General features: G+C 34.7%; 1 protein-coding gene and 1 pseudogene across 4 annotated transcripts in view; one reads left to right on the plus strand and one right to left on the minus strand.

The window, feature by feature from the left end:
* Positions 1 to 18,392, plus strand: part of PPP1R9A (protein phosphatase 1 regulatory subunit 9A) — a 317,596-nt gene that overhangs the window by 178,304 nt on the left and 120,900 nt on the right. The window lies entirely within an intron of this gene.
* LOC124525288 (uncharacterized) lies at positions 9,228 to 9,358 on the minus strand (annotated as a pseudogene).

An 18,392-nucleotide genomic window follows, 5' to 3' on the forward strand; every position in this document is an offset into this window, starting at 1 on the left:
AATGGATGTTTACCTAGTACAGTAATCCTGCTGTTGTTACAATAGATGCTTAATACATGCCTCAGTGAATATATTAAGAGAGGCAACTTGATGAAATGAACAGAATCTTTGGGATCATGTGACCAGCAGTCTTAATTCTATCCCTTCTACTTACCGGCTATGGGATATTGAACAAATTACTTAATTTTCATGTTATCTACAACTGCATCGTTGTTGTAAGCATTAAATATGCTTATGTAAATTAAAGCCTTCCACAGTGCTGTTTGCATATGGAACTTTTCTTGAATGAAGTAGGAATAAAGTAGGAATTGAAATTTATTGAAAAATAGTTATTATGGGAAGTCTTATGAAAAACTATAGAAAGATGTATAAAATATGCACAGAATTGTTAAGTTTTAGAGTTCAGAGGAACTTTAGAGATCTTTAAATTCATACTTTTCATATTATATGTGTATAAAAATTGAGGAGATCTAGTCTCATTATTAGACCTATGGCAGTGTTCACAACTTTTCAATTATATTATTATTCCCACCATTAGTGGTGTGCTCATTTGCACAATATTTAAATGTTCTTTGTTGTTTAAAATTTATCAATATAAAAAATTTACAAAGGAACAGTTGATTGCTGCCTACAGTTAATTTTAATAGTTTTTTAAAAAGTTATGTGTACTCATGGATATAGAAAAATATTATATTAAGGACTTACAAATCACTGTGATTAGTGTGATGCCATTCTTGTGTGGATATGGTTTCTATTCATCCCACCCAACTTCTCTGTCTCTCTCTTTTTCTTTCTCTCACAAAATGTAGAATTAATACACACCAAAGTATTGAATGGCTCTAGTCTGTGTGAAATTTTTTAAAAATTTTAGTTAATATGGAATATTTAATTTTTCTATAGAGAATTTGTAATTCTTGTATATGTATTTTAAATATTTTCTTTTTTTTAATGTTTATTTATTTTTGAGAGAGAGAGAGAGAGACAGAGCATGAGCAGGAGGAGGGCAGAGAGAGAGGGAGACACAGAATTGGAAGCAGGCTCCAGGCACTGAGATGTTAGCACAGAGGCCGACACAGGGCTCAAAGTCAGGCACCCCTATATATATATTTTGATCTACAATTAAAAATAATAAAGTTATCACCATGTGGCTTCAGGAAAGTTGTTTTTTATACTCCAGTTATGGACAAAATTAATGTTCTGGATTAGATGTTCTTTGTAATTCCTTTTAGCTTTAAAAGTATAAAAAGTCTTTTTTTTTTTAACCTTTCTAGCTTGCTTTAGCTTCTTAACTCTATTTAAAAAAATGATTTCAATTTATTCTCAGTTTTGTCACATTTCCTTCAAGGGATGTTAAATAAACAGACTTATAGACTTACATAGAACATTGTTTTCTCCCTCCTCCCTACTTACTGCCCCTACACAAGAAATCTTTTCTGTTGCGATTGATTGCTTTTACCCCTTCCAAACATCTCATAAACACACCATATTTTGAGCACTTTAAAAAATTTGCCGTGGATATTTTATCTCCTGCATTACCCAGGATGTAGTTAAAAAGTTTTGAGTCTTCCTTACTTTTTGATACTATCTGTGACCTACATTTGAAATTTCTCTTGTCAAGCTTTTCATGCCTATCTGTACCTTTTCATATGATCCCTGAAACGCAGGGGGTACTCAATAAATATTTGTTGAATGAGTTAATACTTGTGTGTTAATCACTTTCAAAACATTTACTTAGGCCTAACCTTTTTCTCCCTTCCCTTCTTTTGCTTTTCTCTCCCTCTTTGTCTTTTTTGTGCTGGCCTGCCTCTTGCAGAGTAACTTGCAATGTAGCTAAATGACATGAGATGATAGCCATTTCCACCATCTGTTTTAGTTTTAAAGTTTTAGTAAAATAATACTAATAATAAATATTAGTAATAAGTGATGTTCATTAAGGTTAATTTTAGTAAACTAAAATTAATTTTTAGTGAAAATAATATTATGAATAATACCATTAGGTTTTGCTGCCATGAATTTTATGGTCGGTACACAGGACGCTAATTATTTCTCCAATCCTCTTTCATGAATCTATAAAGCAAAATCATCTTTATAACAACACAGGTGAAAGTGCTGATAGTAGAATAAGTCATGTGGATAATAACTGACAAAAGATAGTAATAATGCTGTGCTAAAGAAGCAAATTAAAAATGCACTTGGGATCTGCTTTGTTTCTGGCTCCTATGTTTGTTTCTCAGGCTTTTGCATATCAACATTTTAGAACACCGTCCTGTTCAGTTTTTTTTGAAAAAGTTATCAAATGTGAAATGACGGTTGCTATGTAGTTTACCTTCATTCAAGCCTTTCAAGGTTTTCAAACCATTTAAATTGTTTCTGACCAGCTTTAGGGTAGCACCAACACGTAAAACAGATGAAGAGTTCTATTCTTAGCTTTCCCTGCAGTAGACACTCCCTCTTGCTCCCTCTGCTCCCTCAAGCAGGACCCATCTGTGCCCCTGAGGCGCCCTCCAGCCTGGGAGGACCTGAATGGAAACTGCCGTTTTAATTGTGTCCATCTGTCATAATTCCTTAGCTGATGGTTTCCTCTCGGTGCACACACTCTTGTGTCACTCTTCTCGTCAAATATTTTGCTTGTTCGCCCCTTAGAGAGTTGGGATATTACTGCTTTCATATGGATGTATTTTCACATACACTTACAACTTCAGTCTCTGGCTTTTAGGGGAAAACTCCTTTGACCAGAGTTCATTAATGTTGCTCCAGCTGGTCTCTCTTTCACTCAGCGTTGGTTGCTGTGTTTACATAAGCCCTATGAGGTAGAATTTTTGTTTTTGCTTCCCCTTCCCAGATCTATCATGTCAACAGATAACCATCCAGTAACATTAAACAAACCCTACCATTGTCCACCTTCTATATTTTTGTTAGCCTTACCCCCACTGGTTCTGGGTGTTAGGTTCAGAGTGGAGGGATACCGGAAACAGCACTGAGGTTGAAGAGCAGGAGCTTGAACCTGTTGTTTATTAGCACATGGAAACGATTACCAACTAGCCAGATACGTTCCCCTAAACTCCATTCCAGTAGGCAGTGTTTCCAGGGAAAAACAGGCTATTTCCTCTGCTATTCTGGAGAATTTTTGGAAAGCCCAGATTATCTGCCTTCTTTGGGCTCTGGGATGGTCTGATTCAGAGATCTGTCCATTTTAATTTTTACCACCAGGACTCCTCCCTTGTCTTTTTTTTGTGCTTCTAATTATGCACCAAGATTTGAGAGATTATCAGTGTTACTGTGCTGTGAGGAGAACCTTTTTCTCTAACATAATAACCATTTATGTATTAAATACTCTTCTGGCTTATGATCTAGTGGGTTGTAGGGTCAGTTTACGGTGGCAGTAAATCTAAATTGCTACCCTTTCTTTTTAGCCAATAATTATTTCCCTCATCCCCTGTCCAGGCTTCTTTACATCTCCTTTTTCTTCTGCTCATTTTTAGTTTCTTAGCTTTGTTTCCCACTTAATCACCACAGAGTCTACCCCTGTAAAAAGGTCAATTAAAATACCTCTCAAAATACCAAACTCAACAGAACCTCCCTCTCTCCCTCTCTTTTTAAAATTAGAGGTAGTTTTTATTTCCTTGGTGTTTTTTATTTTATTTTATTTTTGTTATTTGTTTTCATTTTTTTTTCTGCAATGAATGTATCACTTTTGAATGAAGAGTTTTTAAAACAGGTACTCTTTTCATGAAAATAATAATCAAACAGTAGTGAGCTCTCTTCATTCCCTTAATGCTGCCTGTATTGAGGCAGGCAAGAAGAATTATGTAGGATCAGGAACCTGCATTTTAATCATGGGATGCCTCTTCCCCACACTGGTGTGACTGCAGAGAGCAAATCTGTGCCAAATATCTGTTGTCACTGTCACTGATGCACGGAGTGCTTTATAGATAGCTTGGATCACTTCTGTCTTCTCAGAGACCATTTTCGGTACTCTTGATTCCTTTGTGAGATCCATATTTCCATCTCATATTATTTTCCTTCTCCCTGAGGGACTGCCTTTAACATATTATCACCAGATCTGGTGGTGGTGGATTCTTTCCGCTTTGTATGTCTGAAAAATTCTTTTTGTTTTCCTCTTGCGTTTTAGGATATTTTTTTCTTTGTGTATAGAATTTTAGATTAATAGGTATTTGTTTTGTTTTGTTTTACCTTTTAGTACTTTTCCTAGACTTTTTTGTTTTCTGATTTTAGGCACATGAGTGCATGAAGAAAAGTACATGTACACAGATGAATTAAGAAAATGAGAAAGTGCTATAAATGTTGTTTTATTTTCTGCTTATTTAAGTTAATTGTATATGACAAGCAGTGTAAAATTTCCGTTGACCAACAGAAGCTCAAAACTCTGTGTGTTAATTCCCCCTGTCCTTTACATTTTTTTAAAGAAAATGTCTTTTTTTGCCTTTGGGCCATAGGTTATAGATCATTGAGTCCAGAACCTTGAGTTATTTTATGGTTATGCACATATGTGTTTTTAATAAAGAACATGGACTATAATGCCTTCAATCTAAAGGAAAACTTTTTAGACTATCCACAGTCACTATAAAATGCTATCATTAGTTGTCAAATTAGCATTTGCTAATTTTAGAAAACACTTTAAAGTTTTAATATAGTACATGTTCATGGTTGAAAGTTTAGAAAACACAGAAAAATATAAAGGAGAAAATAAAAATTTCAGTAATCCCACATCTAGAGTTGACCACTACTAAAATTCTGCCAGTGAATTTCCTTACAGATTTTTTTCTGTGCATATTCTGCTTTTGTTTACTTACTTAAAATTAGGATTGAGATACTATCTGTTGAGTACTTACTATATATCAGGCAGTCTCCTATGCTCTTTATATTTTGTAAATTATTTATTATTGCTGATAGCTTTGATTAAATATGTATCATTGTTATTTCTGTTGTATATATAAGGAAATTATGACTTTTCTTATACAGTCACAGCAAGTAAATGGCAAAGCCTGGCTATAAATCTAGCTTATCTGACTTTAGAGGCTATACTTATATTATATCACATCATTAAACACTTTTGTACAACAGACTTTAAGAGTGTATCATGCTATTGTATTATATATGGAAACCATTTACATATTGTTACACTAGCATCTTGTTTCAAGGTGTTGATCAGGTTAGCATTTTTATATAAAAATCATAGTGAATATGTCTGATTATTTCTTTGAAATTACTTCCTTAGAGTGGAATTATTGTGTCAAGGCGCATTACTTTTTAAAAAAATTTTTTTTTAATTTTTATTCATTTTTGAGAGCGAGAGAAAGGGAGGGAGGGAGGGAGAGAGATAACATAAGCAGGGGAGGGGCAGAGAGAGAGGGAGACACAGAATCTGAAGCAGGCTCCAGGCCTGCTGTCAGCACAGAGCTCCACTCGGGGCTCAAACTCAAGAATCATGAGATCATGACCTGAGCTGAAGTCAGATGCTTAACTAACTGACTCACCCAGGAGCCCCAAGGTGCCTTACATTTTAAATGCTTTAGAAACATGTTGCTAAGCTGCCCTTCAGAAAGGTTGCTCAGTTTGTACCTCCTTAGCAGTGTTAAGAGTAGTCTGTTGCACTGAATCAAGACTGAGTATCGTGTTATAAAATCTTTAATACATTGATAGCAAGATATTATCTTTAAATTTTAATTTCTTCTTTTTGAGCTTCTTAAGATGTTTACTAGACACATCTTTTTTCTGCAAATTATTTTCCATTTGCTTTTTCCCTGTTACATTTTTTACAATCGTGCTATCATCTGTTCTTTCAGTGCTAATCTTAACAACGGTCAAGTCCAATAATCAGAATTAAAGAGCAACTCTAAACTAAAATACAGTAAAATTCTGTATTTAGTTTATACCCTTAATTTTCTGTCCAATTTACTGCTTTGAAAATTATTTACCTGGTGTTTGAGACATCCAGTAACCTTTTCTTAGACCTAATCTTCTTAAACTTTTCAGTGTCATATCATAATCACTTATTTCTAATGAGATCCTTGGGATTTTTTTTGTTTTGTTTTGTTTTGTTTTTTGTTGGTGTGCGTGTGTGTGTGTGTGTGTGTGTGTGTGTGAAAGAGAAAGAGAGAGACAGACAGCTGTATAGATCTTTTTCCTTATATTTTTCACCCCATATTATAATTCTCCCAAATTAGCTTCTTGAACTCATTTTTGTATTCAGTTGGTGAACTGATTTTTTTCCATGACTATAGAAATTACTTTCAAATTCATATCCCAATCTTGGTGGATATAGAACCTATTTATTATATCACTTGTATCTTGTTTTCATCTCAAACTTAACATAAATTGAATTCCTCTTTTCCTTTTTTCCTTCCTTTCCCTTGATAAGAACAATCCATTTTTTCTGTGCTGACCCTATTTTTCATTACTTTAGATGTAAACCTTTCTAGTCATCCTTTATTGTTTTATTTATTTTACCTATATAATATCTTATTGTATTTTTTATTTCCCTGCCTTGGAATGTTCCTCAGATTCTTTTGTGTTCATTCTTTGTGCCATATCTCTGTGTCCGGTCTTTCTCTTATTATGCCATATTTTCTGGGGCTTCATTTAGCTGATCTTTCCCAGTTTATCCTCACCTTGTTCCAAGATTATTCTTTCTACAATTATCACTTTTTGTAGCCTTTGTGAACAATAATGTATAGTTGCTCTCTATTTTTTGCCAATCAGGGGCCAAGGTCTTGTTAACATTGAATACCAATGTTATTTAAGTGCATATTCAATTCTCTACTACAATCAGGAAGATTACATTATTGTCTGCACCAGTGTCCTTCCCCAACCTTCTTGCACATCTTAGTCAAAATAGTAATTACTAAAACTACAATGTATTAAGGCCATATAATACATCAATTACTCTGCTAACCCTTTCACACATATTTTTGCTAATCATTACAATCAGTATGGTAGTAATAGTGAACCTTCTTCATCTAAACTAAGGATTAATTCTTTCAGGAATTCATAGTTGAAGAAACCTAAGGTTTCATAGAAAATGGATTAAGAAAACTGTGTGCTGAGGTAAATGAATGAAAACATCTAAATAAACTTTTGCTAAAATAAAGCAATCAAAATGCATTATAAAGAGACTGTTACCCATTTTAAAGTTTTGCTATAAAAAAATAAAGTTTTGCTGTAATAGGTACAGTACCATTCATTTACATTTAACATTTTGCATGCTATATACTTTTAAATAGGATACCTTTTTCCAACCCCCATCCGTCCAGCATTAGGAAAATGCTTGTGAATTTGTTTTATCCTGTTGGTGGTGATATGCATTTAAATGGTGATATGCATTTAATTTCCCATCCCCCAGTCTATCACCTTTTTTTCCCAAGTATTCATTGCTTTTCCAGTTTTGTAGATTGGGGATTTTTGCCATGTGGGCCTGAGAGCTGTAACTTGAGTCTTTAGTCTCCTTCATTCATTCTTCACTTCCACAGTACTTGCAGGAAGGGTGGGTGGGCCTGGATTTACTTCACCTCAGGTTTCTTTCTCTCTTTCCAGGACTACTTTGTAGAAACTTTCACTCCCAGCCTGCCATCTGCTTTCTAGCTCTTTTCTTTTTCTATCTTCCAGTAGTTCCTTTTTCTATTTCTTTACATCTCACAAATTTAAAAAATATTCCTAAAACAACATACAGAGGGGGAAACAGCATTGGGGACTTTTAGATTATCAATAAGTGAAAACTTTAGGATTGAAATTTTGGTCTCAGCAACTCTGAGACCCAGATTCTTTTCTTACTTCCATACTTCCTTTTATACTCTTCACCCTTCCCCAAGTCCTATTTTTCTCAACATTCATTGTCTTTTACTTCAGGGTTAAACTTAGTATCCCATTCATCACTGAAACCATATAAAGGTCACTGGTTGAGCCCAGCTGAACTCTCAGCCTGTACACTTGAATATTATGGTCTGTAGTACATCCATTTATGTTTTTTTGTCATCATATCATGTGTATTGAGTGTGTATCCATAGATTCATTGTTAAATCATTGAGAGCAGGGACCACATGCAACATACTGGTACTAGACTTTTGATAAGCACTCAAACCCGTGCACGAATGGATTGATTCCACTTCTAGTGTTCAGTCTTTTTTGGCCAAATTTCCTTATAACTTTAGTTTTTAATGATTGTTCTGTTATTTTTCCTAAAGGTAATTTCCAGTAGTCTCTAGTTTTTGTGGGGGGTCACATCTCTGTTTGTTTATTTTGATAGCATTGTATATGGCTGGTGACTTTCTTGGCTTATTTGCAAGAACACCATGACTTCGTTGTGAATCCATCTATTCTCAGTTTTTTTCTTTGCTCTGGTTCCACTTGACCTTCACCTCACAAAGTCAATAGCCCTCTCCTCTTAATATCAATCTATTTTTTATACCTTTCTTAGCACACTTACTGTAATATTTTGTGTAGCTTAGCACACTCCAGGTCTCCAGTCTCTGCAGCATACACACATACCCCTGTACTGGCATACGTGTGTGTGTGTGTGTGTGTGTGTGTGTGTGTGTGTGTGTGATATTCTCACACAAGCCCCATACTTCAATCAGATTTGTATCCCAATAACTCTCATTGTTCTTGGAATACAGTCAAGATTGACTCACTCTTACTAAATTACTGACTGAATGAATCAATCAAATCAATGAAGCAAGCATATTATTTTCTCTACTTATATTTTTCTAGCACTTGTGCTATCTTCTTTCTGATTAGACTACTTAGAAATGTCCCTTTAATTGTATTTGTTCCATTGCATTTTATCTAAATTATTCTGTACAAGCATGTGTACTTTCAGAAATTTCTTTGACCTTGCTTGTACTTCTTTTATTCTTGTCCATTAAGATAATCATCACCCTGATTTTCTTTCACCTGTGATTACTCTGTCTATTGACGATGTAAAAACCTATATTTGCTTTTCCTTTTATTTCCCCTCACCAGTAGATGCCAGTCCTGTACATATTAGCTTAAAAAGAAAACCCGTTTTAAAATTTTGCAGTCCTTTATTTATTACTCCTTTCAGTCATCCTTAAACTTGTGTCTTTTCTTAAAATATCCTTCTTATCAAATGCTCTTGCCTAATTAAAGTCACGTTATCATCTTTTCATTTTATAAAAATATAACAACGATTTTCCTTTTGAGAATTTGAGCTTTTTAGCTTTATTTTTTCTGGAAGGCCAACTGTGTTCATCTTTCAGATTCTACAATTCAACTTTAATTTGGTTTTTCAAAATACGAAGTATACTTTAAATATTTGAATTAGCAATAATCACACCTCGGATAAACCTCATTGACTATGATACTGCCACTGCGCAAAGCTACTTTAAATATTTGAAAGAAAAAGAATTTTCTTCTTGCCTTTATCTTCCATAGATACTAGTAAATCAGGCACTTGAACTGCCATGAAAGGTTCTTGGAGAACTGCTGTACTTGTACAACTGTAGTCATTGGTCACTCGGAAACATTGAGGAACTGTTGTCATCAAAGCATGTATTGAGCAATTGTTTCCATAGCATTATGCTTTATTTTATGCAAAGGTTAAGAAGAAATAAAGTCATAGTTTTAGCCATTAAAGTAGTTTAGAATCAACTTATAAGACAAAGTCCCCACCCTCAACACACCCCTACAGAAGTTAACTTTTATAAAATAACACAAGGAAACGTTAAGTCATGTTACACAAATTATGTATACACATGCACAAAGGTAGAAAGTTAAAAAAAAATGATACTTAGATTAAGTAACATTTAATCAGGAAGGATGTTTTCTAGAAAAATATTTAAGTAACAAATGGCCAAGAGAAGATGTTGTCACAGAAAAGGGAATGGCATAAACAGAATAATGGGAAGGGAGCCAGTAAGTGGAACATTTGCATCTTTTGGGTCTTATCAACAGCAGTGTATAAAAAATGTTATCTTAAAAATGGACATTTAACTTTGTCCCATCCAGAGAATAAAACTGCATGTAACAGGAGTTCTTTCTTTTCCTTAATTCTCCAAAAATGGCTTAATAGGATTAGCAGTACATAATTACTGCTCCAGGCTCAGATGTAAGACCCAAGAAGTTTGCAATTTATCTGCTCAGGGAGACCTTATACCTCAAGAAATATTAAACAATTATCTGAAAACATGTAACATTAGGTGAAGGTGTAAAACATAAGGTGTAGGAGAGGTTCAAAGGATAGAAAAAGACCGCTAGGCTCGAGTAAACAGGTTAATGCCGAAGGAGAAGTTAATATTTGAACTGGGCCTTTAGAAGAAGGCTTTCAAGAGGGCAGAGAAGGGATATATGGGCAAATGTGTAAAAGATACAAAGGGAGGAATGTGTACAGTCTTCTCAGGGTATGGCTTGCCTTACAGTTATTATTTTTGTGAGCGTGTTGTTTAAAAATGAAAATGTAGTTGAGTTCATACTAGTTGTTGGTAATATGTTACTAAGGTTAGGTAAACAAATAGAGATGTGACAATTTTTATAACAGTATTCTCAATATTGTTAAGATGTCACATGGCCTCATATTCATCTGTAGATTCAAATAAATCTCAATTAAAATCCCAGCAGGATTTTTTTTTAAAGAAATTGATTAGCTGTTTCCAAAATGCATAGGAAAGGCAAGGTACCTAGAATAAAAGTTCTGAAAAAGAATAAAGTTAGAGACTGACCTTACCCAATTTGACAAGATTGATTATAGAGCCTCAGTACCCAAGACTATGTAATATTGGTATAAAATAGAAATATTTAATATCTAATAAATATATAAAAATAGCAATATATGGAATAGAATAGAAAGTAAGGAATAGATGGAGACATATAGAAGCACCTGGGTAGCTCAGTTCGTTGAGCATCTGAGTCTGATACCAGCTCAGATCGTGACCTCCTGGTTCATGTGTTTGAGCCCCACATCGGGCTTTGTGCTGACCTGCTTGGGAGAGGCAGAGCCTGCTTGGGATTGTCTCTCTGTCTCTCCCTCTACCTCTGCCCTTTCCCTGCTAGCTCTCTCACTCTCAAAATAAATAAACATTTAAAAAACAATAAAAAAGGATTGAGACATAGAGTCAGTTGACTTTCAGTATAAGTACCATGATAACTCAGTGCTAAAATATATAATATTTTTCAACAAATAGCAGTACAAGAATTAGATATCCATTTGGGGAAAAAAACTGAGCCACAAATGTTACCATACCATAATTAATTACGTTGGATTAATTAATTAGCCAAAATTAATCATAGGTCTAGACCTAAGAGTTTAAACAATTAAACCTATAAAAAGAATGCATAGGTGAAAATCTTTGTATTGTCACATTTAACAGGTCACAAAACATGGACCATCAAAGAAAAAAACTGACACGTTGTATTTCATTAAAATCACAACTTTTATACTTTGAGAGGCACAGTTTCGGAATGAAAAGAGAAAGTATAGACAAGGACAATATATTTGCAAAACATATATACAAGGGCTTGTATCCAGAATGTGAAGAGCATTTACAACTCAGTAACAACAACCCAAGTTAAAAAATATGGACAAAAGATTTTTTGATAGCTGTTTCACAGAGGAGGATATATGAATGGCCAGCAGCACATGAAAATATGTTCAACATCGTTAGTCACTGATGAATGCAGATTAAAACTGCATTGAGATACCACTGCACACCTGCTAGAATGGCTAAAGAACACTGACAATATAAAATGTTGGCAAGGATGTTGAGAAATGGAATACTCGTACGTGACTGGTGGGAATGTAAAATTTTACTGCCACTTAGGACAATAGTTTGGCAGTTCTTCTAATGTTAAACAGATACTTAACCTTTCAATTCAGCAGTTAAACTCTTTGGTATTTTCCAAGAGAAATGAAAGCATATATTTATGTTAAAACTTGTGTGTGAATGACAATTTTAGTCCTAATAGACAGAATCAGGAAACAGCTCAAATGTCTATCCTGTGCTTTACTCCACGTCTTATGAACAAGAATTTTAGAGGAGGTGCAACTCCAGGAATCTGTCCTTTTCCATGTTCCTCCATTTTATTCTGTTGCAGTCAGGCAGCCTAGGAACTGGTGCTCTAGACTATCCTGTCCAGTATGGTAGGACTACTACTACCTCATACTGTACTTTTGTGCAAACGTGAAAAATGCACCTCTCACAGAAGTATGCCACCTTATGGGTGCATGGCTTGACAGCTAGCATAAAGGCTGAATTTCAATTCTCCTAACTCCCTCAGGTGGGAGCTCTAGTTCAGTTTTATGTGTACAATACATAAAGGAAAATATGAAACAACACAAAGCCATGACTCACAACCTCATCATGAGTAAGTTAATCTGGCAGAGTGTTTAAGGTAGGTGAGTCTAGAGTTGGCTAAAGGACTTTATTGTTTTTGTTTTTGTTTCTTTTTTTTCCCTCTAAGACAAGTCTATAATGTTACCACCACAATGCTTCCTTAGACCTAGAGGAAGAGTAGAAAGAGGCTATATGGGCAAAAAGTATGAAGGATGGTTCAAATGGTTAAGAATGTCTGAGCAAATCCCACGTTCTCCCTGCTTTGTAGAAGGAAGAGAAGGAATGAGAGTAGGGAGAGATAGTTGTGGATGCATCCATCTTTCCACTTACGGGGAGTAGAGAGTAAGCTCGAGAGAACTAAAGAGGAGCATGCTTTTCTAAAGTCCTGAGAAGAATGATTAACAAAAGGAGAAAGTGATCCTGGACCTGCTCTGTGGGAGAAAAGAGTAATGGACTTAACCACATGGATCAAATGGGAAAAAGGGAGATACATGCTGCATACTAGAATTTTTAATTCGCTGTAATATTTAGTCTATTAATTAATTTTTAATGAACCCACCCTCTAGCACAATAGTCAACCAAAGATTCTTAAATACGAACACTTCCGATTTCTTATGCGTACAGTAATCCAGTCTTGTGCATGGTGAAATGGGAGAGGGGGTAGAGGCAGATGGGGGACAGAGTGATAAAAGTTTAAATGTCAAGAAGGATAATGTGGGATAAAAATGTCAGAATTAGTTTAAGACCCAATGCTGAAGAAACTTGACAGCTACACTAAGTGATTTAGAAATATATTTTATTAGAATGATGAAGCTGGTAGTGCTTTGGATAAAGTTGTTCTTTAAGATTAATGTTTAACATTTGTATTGAGATGTAATTCACATGTCATCACTTATTTAATTATAGAATTCAGTCATTTCCAGAATATTCAAGATGTGTGTAACTATTACCTCAATTAATTGCAGCACATTTTGACCACTCCAGAAAGAAACCCCATGTCCATTAACAATCACTTTCCTTTTCTCCCAGCTCCCTCCCTTACCCCCACTTTAGGCACTGATCTACTTTCTGTCTGTAGATATTTGACTTTTCTGGACATTCCATATAAATGGAATCATCCTACAATACGTAGTTCTTGTGACTGGCTTTTTTTCACCAGTATGGTGTTTTCAAGGTTCATCCATGTTGTATCATGTATCACATTTAATTCCTTTATATTTCCAAATAATAGTCTATTGAATGGATATACCACGTTTTGTTTATTCTGACGTCAGTTGATGGATATTTGGGTGTTTCTTCTTTTTGGCTATTATGAATACTGGTTTGAACATTCATGTACAGATTTTTGTGTGGACATGTTTTCATTTTTCTTGGGTATATACCTAGGAGAGGAATTTCTGGGTCATGTGGTAACTCTAGGTTTAACGTTTTAAGGAACTGCTGGATGGTTTTCCAAAGTAGCTGCATGTACCATGTTATATTGCCTCTGATAATGCATGAGGGTTACGATTTCTGCACATCCTCATGAACACTTGTTATTATCTGTATTTTGGCATAACCATCTCTGAGTGGGGGTGTGAAGAGGTATCTTATTTTAGTTTTGATTTGCATTTCCCTAATGGCTGTTGATGTTGAGCATCTTTTCTATGTGCTTATTGGCCATTTGGGTGTCTACTTTAGAGAAATGCCTATTCAGATCCTTTGCCCACTTTTTTTTCCTCTTAAGATATACTTGACGTATAACATTATATTTCAGGTGTATAACATAATGATTTGTATATGTTGTGAAATGAATACCACAGTAAGTCTAGTTAACATCCATCACTATACATAGTCACAAATTATTTTTTTTTCCTTGTGATGAAGACTTTTAAGATACACTTTACATAACATCTTTCAAACATGCAATACAGTATTATTAACTATAGTCCCCATGCTATATGTTACATCCCCATGACTTATTTATTTTGTAGCTGGAGGTTTGTACCTTTTGACCCCTTCATCCATTCCATCCACCCCCACTTCTCACCCCTCCTACCTTCTGGCAACCACCAATCTGTTTTCTGTATATGTGAGCTTTGTTTTTGGTTTGTTTATTGGTTTTGGATTCTAGAGTCTACATATAAGTGAGATCATATGATATTTGTCTTTTCCTGACTTAGTTTTAAATTAGGTTGTCTTTCGGTTATTGGGTTATAACTATTATTTATAATACTGTAGATATAAGCCCCATATCAGATATATGATATATAAATGTTTTCTCCCAATATGAGTATTGCAAATTAAAACAATGATGAGATGCCACTACATACCTATTAGAATGGCCCAAATCCAAAACACTAACAGCATGAAATGCTGGTGAGGATATGAAGTAAAAGAACTCTCATTCATAAATTTGTGCTGTTATCATTTCAAGCTTTTTACAAATTGCACATGACTTCTTAACTGTCTTCCTGATTTTAATCTTTCTTTTCTATGTCATTCTCTTCTCATCCTTACCCCAATGGAGGAATATAATAGCAGTTTTCAAATATATGAAGGGATATCATGAAAATCGGAATTGATTCACTCTGTGTAACTGTAGTAGTAAAAGAATTTTACTCTTTTCTTCTAAATTATATTATGAATAACTTCAAAACTGAATGCATTGCACAAAAATTCAGCTCATTCTGTAGCTTCTTTTTGGCCTCAGATGGTAGAAACCTAAGCAAATAAAAATCACTTCTTCAAACCTTCTTCAACTTGCTATACACACTCAATTTTTGGTCTTCATTATGTTCTCTCATATTCTAGAATGGGCTAACCTACTGTCCGTCCTTCCTTTCAAAAGAAATTCTTCCCATTACTTCACCTACACAATTATATTTTTTCTATCACTGTTGTTGCTGGCATAGCGTCAATTATCCATACTACATTTGACAGTTTACTTAACCAGCTTCTGGTTAACAACCTTTGCAAGTAGATAAGAACTTGATAATAATTGCCTATCATACACAAACAATACCAGACTAGCAACCATAATTTCTGCAGCCACACACACTATTTTTACATCTTCTTGAAGTGTAAAGATAAACACATTCATGAATACGATGCAAAGCTATAGTAACTTTATAACTTTTTTTTTTTTAAGATTATTTATTTGAGAGAGAGGAGCAGAGATGGGGGGGGGGGGAGAGAGAGAGAATCCTAAGAAGGCTTCATGCTGTCAGCGCAGAGGCTCAAGCTCACGAACCATAGATCATGACCTGAGCCAAAACCAGGAGTCGGACACTTAACCGACTGAGCCACCCTATAACATTTTGATAGAAGCAGAGTTGTTTATATTAAAAGCTATGCTTTATGACTAAGGTTTTGGAGATCACTAAGAATCTTGGAAATCATGTTTTAAGCTGATACTTTTAAAATATAATTACTATTGATATAAAAGTCAGAATTATGATTCAGTTTAAACACAATTTTTTTATGCTTGTGAAACTTTATGTAGGGATACTGTACATGGTGCCTGGTGTATCCATATCAGAATATTAGGAAGTTCAGATTAACTAGTCTCTTTATTTGGAAAATACAAGCCCACACCTTTACAAAATCATGGAGAAAACATAGGTATGTATTTTAAGCAAAAATTATTAAGTTAGTCTTATTTGTCTAAAAATTGACTTTTATTACGTGAACTGGGCTCTCTATAAAAATTTTTCTGAGCTTCTAGAAGAACCTCTAAAGATTTTTTTCTTTTTTTTTTTTTTTTTCAACGTTTATTTATTTTTGGGACAGAGAGAGACAGAGCATGAACGGGGGAGGGGCAGAGAGAGAGGGAGACACAGAATCGGAAGCAGGCTCCAGGCTCCGAGCCATCAGCCCAGAGCCTGACGCGGGGCTCGAACTCACGGACCGCGAGATCGTGACCTGGCTGAAGTCGGACGCTTAACCGACTGCGCCACCCAGGCGCCCCAAGATTTTTTTTCTTTGTTAAGATACTAGAAGAGAAGATTTCTGAAAATGCTTACTATTCTCTATGAACCAGATTATCCTTCCTTTCAATTCCAAGACTTTATAATTTAATTTATTAATACCCTTCTATGTTAGGAACATATTTCACACACACACGGTGAGAGATAACGGCTTTTCTCAATTACAGGAACACAGAGAATATGTAACTTCAGTTCTGCAACCTCAGAAATAGCTTTAAGTAATCAAAGAAACATAAAAACTCACCAGTCAGGATTTCAAAAGGCTATTTTCCTTTCTAGTGTCCATGAAATTTTATATGAAATAGCCTAAGCCCACAAATAGTCAAAAAACAAATTAAAGGAGAGCAACTCAAATTCTTTACCATCTCCCACAAGAGATAATAGATCCCCAGAATCCTGATAGCCGTCTCAAGAAGTCAGATTATAAAATTACAGTGGTACTCATTACTGCTACCAGTGGGGAATTATTTATTGTTGTTGCTGTCTAGTGCAAACTAGATCCAGAACCAAAATGACCAAAACCAGAAAAAATTCAAAAGTACTAAGTTAGAAAAAAACCATGTTAACAAACATAGCGCATTATCGCTGCTTTGGAATCACTGTGGAGACCAAGCAAATAGGTGCCTGGGCTTAAACAGCCCATGAAGTGCATTTCTGTGATGACAGTTGAATTGGCTTTGTGAATCCACTGTGGCATCTTGGTGGAACCTCCAAAGCTATTGTAGGCTAATATTCAGAGAGTTAAAAAATGACTTTGGTACATATAAAATGAACATGTATTAGACTCTACTAAACTCACTAATTAATGAGAGAACCAGTGAGATGATAAATGTGATTCAAAGGACATTTTAGAAGAACACAGTTCAAGGCAATATTACTTAATAAAGTAGTATTAGAACATTAATAAAGTAACATTGCTAAGTTAGACATAAAGCTAGTTAATATTCTACAGGGAAATAAACCATGGCCTATGAGATTATCTTTTTAACAGAAGAAAAGTATCTGAGTTTTTCAGGACAAAAATCTACAAATTAACATACAACTTAAATATATCCAGGATTTTAATCAATTTTAAACAGTGGATCAATTAAAATACATTCCCCCAAATTATCCTTGGTTGGACCTGTTAAATAATGCACCTACATCACATAAAAAAGATAGGTTGCTCTCCTTTTTGCCCTTGTTTTCAAGCTTTAAATAACTGAACACATGGCAGCAACACATGATACAACCTTGTTACTTGCCCAGAGTAATTGTATAGACAAGTTTTACTGATGGGAAGAGTCAATATGATAAAGATGTTAGTTTTCCCTGAAGTAATCTAAAAATCAGTATGATTTTATTCAAACATCAACAAGTGTTTTTATAGAACTTGTCCAGTAAGTCCAAAATTAATTATGAAGAGAAAAAGCTCAAGAATAGTTCAGAAAAATTTGAGGACAATGAACTAAGTAGAGGGAATTGTCCTAAGAAATGTCAAAACTTATTATGAAGCAATGGAGTATGCAGAGATAGACAAACAGATGAGTAGAAACTAATAGAAAACCCAAAACATGTTGATACACATTTGAAACCCTGACAGACGTAGCACTACAATCAATGGAGAAAAAGTGAACTCTTACTAAATGTTGTTAAGCAGATTGTTTATAACACTTGGAAAAAATAAAAATAGATAGCTAACACATATTATAATAAAAAATAATTTCCAGGGGTGCCTGGGCAGCTCCATCATTTAAGTGTCTGTCAATTTTAGCTAAGGTCGTGATCTCACGGTTTGTGGGATAGAGCCCTGTGTTGAGCTCCATACTGATCAGCACAGAGCCTGCTTAGGATCCTCTCTCTCCCTCTGTCCACCCTTTCCATTCTCTCTTTCTGTGTCTTTCAAAAATTAATAAATAAACTTAAATAAAAAAATAGCTGGGTAGATAACTAAATGCAGAAAAGCAAAATGTTAAAACTTGTAGAAGAAAGTATAGAATGTTTGTATAACTTTGAGGCAGAAAGGGAGTCCTGAAAGAAAACACAGAAATACCTAATACAAAGCTGAAATTACAAATGTGATTATAGTTTTAAAATTTTTTTTCCTCAAAATACCATTTTTCAGAGAAATCTGAAAGGA

The sequence above is a fragment of the Lynx rufus genome, unplaced genomic scaffold (genome assembly GCF_022079265.1).
Source record: "Lynx rufus isolate CCGP_SWC_20201006 ecotype Redwood Valley unplaced genomic scaffold, mLynRuf1.p SCAF_4, whole genome shotgun sequence".
Classification (NCBI taxonomy): Eukaryota; Metazoa; Chordata; class Mammalia; order Carnivora; family Felidae; genus Lynx; species Lynx rufus.